Genomic DNA, 1,918 nt, shown 5'->3' with positions numbered 1-1,918 from the left:
CTAAACAGTATTATCATGGTCGTATAAGATGTAAAGAGGATCTAACTCGGATGTGTGATCAAACTAAAGATGTTACGTAACGTGGAGGTGTGTTGTGTTCGCAGCATCCGTGGCAGTAATGGCGGAGGATCCGGTTACAGTTCTCCGATCAGCTGCTGATCAGATGGATTGATTCTGTGTCCGATCGTCCGAACCGAGTCATCCTCCGAACCGAGTCATCATCTGAACCGAGTCATCACCCGACTGAAGGCGGATTACAGCGCGTTCGTGACGCGAGTCTAAAGCGGTGTAATCATGGATGTGTTCGGCTTTCTCAATCTAAACGAGCTCGCTCTGGGGCTGTCAAACCTCTCCATGTTCCCCTACTTCGACATGGCGCATTATATCATATCAGTGATGAGTCTGAGAGAGCAGCCAGGTGAGAGAAACCGAGCCGAATCAGCTTTAATACACTTTAGCTGTAGTTCACCTGAAGGCGAGTCAGTGTCGGAGTCACATCCGAACGAATCTCTTTCAGGTTTATCGCGTTTATGCTGTCACATGCACAGTATTTGTGCACTTGAAGGTTTTATAATGTTGATATATTATTCTTAATCATTGTTTATGTGTGCTTTAACAGGTTGTCAACACTTTTGACATGAGCGTTTGTCCTCACATCTTTAGTGCAAGTCAAACTCATAACATTTGCATGTTATGTTTATGTTTATTTTTTTATTTTGAATTTGTTAATAATCCGAGATCTCTTGATCAGTTGCTTTATAATAATTAGATATATTTAAAACATCAGTTAAACATCAGTTTTAAAGCAGTCAAAACACTGTTTATCAATGTCTTTATGAATGTCAATATGTGCACAATGAGGTTTCTGTTCTCTTTAGAACACATTGATGTTTGTGATGATTCTGGAGCAGGTCAGTGTGTGTTTAAATAAGTGTGAAAGCAGAAGTTACACGATCAAAGGCCAGAGGAAAGAGAAGTGCATTTAATCATTAACTCTCTGTCTATATTGTCTCTGTTTCTCTCACAGAAGCATGCAGATGTGTGGTTAAACATGCGTTAGTGCTGCATGCAGGGTGGAGGCACAAGTTCTGTTTGCCTGGTCGTTTGCATTAACCAAACATGCATTTGCATTGACCGCAGTGTGTTTGTCCAGTGCTGAGACCAGCCGTTTGCTCCTGCGCTGGGGTTTGTGTTGAGCAGTAATGCATGTGCTCTATTGTATCGCAGCAGCTGCAGTAAATCACAGGCTATTTTAGAAACTCTGACCTGCGTGGCATCCCGTTCTCTTCTATTGTCCAGCACTGAACTATCTGGAGAGGGAATGAGACCCAACACGTCCTGGTGTTTAGATCCAGTGGGAAGAGAGTGTCAGGAATGTTTCAGGTTAAATGTGTTTCTGTTTTACCTGCAGAATACTGTCTCTTACATGATCCAGAGACTGACATCCAGTGCATCTAATAAACCTGCAATTACTGTTATAGTCTGTTTTCCAGGAAGAGAGACTGAAAGTGGTGTGTTTTTGTCAACGTTTAGAAGCCCACTAGCAGATAGATGTCAGACACTGCTGAAAAAAACTTTCTTTGTTTGTGCATTGATCAATTTTGTATGGAAGCCCGTTTCCGCCGCAGATTCAATTTTTTATTTTAATATTTTACAATTATTTTAAAAAGGTTATTCTCACTTTTTTCACAGAATTGTAAAATATAAATGTGCAATTGTGAGTAATAAAGTTAGAATTGTAACTTTTCTTGCAATTGCGAGTTTATCACGCAATTCTGACTTTTTTATGGTCATAAATGTCTATATATATATATATATATATATATATATATATATATATATATATATATATATTAAAAAAAGGACGTTATGGTCTAATTTTAATATTTTTTTTTAATTTTTTAGGTTTCCATGCAAT

At 38.6% G+C, this 1,918-nt stretch overlaps 1 long non-coding RNA gene across 1 annotated transcript in view; it reads left to right on the top strand.

Annotated features, from left to right (window-relative positions):
- LOC113089583 (uncharacterized) overlaps nt 1-1,711 on the top strand; it is a 2,008-nt gene extending 297 nt beyond the window's left edge. The window contains exons 2-3 of the long non-coding RNA XR_003286574.1: nt 105-418; nt 620-1,711. This is a non-coding gene — a long non-coding RNA (uncharacterized LOC113089583). The remainder of the gene's footprint in view (nt 1-104; nt 419-619) is intronic.
- Nucleotides 1,712-1,918: the final 207 nt, after the last annotated feature.

Source organism: Carassius auratus, unplaced genomic scaffold (assembly GCF_003368295.1).
Source record: "Carassius auratus strain Wakin unplaced genomic scaffold, ASM336829v1 scaf_tig00050373, whole genome shotgun sequence".
Taxonomy (NCBI): domain Eukaryota; kingdom Metazoa; phylum Chordata; class Actinopteri; order Cypriniformes; family Cyprinidae; genus Carassius; species Carassius auratus.
This window is presented reverse-complemented; position numbering and strand designations above follow the sequence as displayed.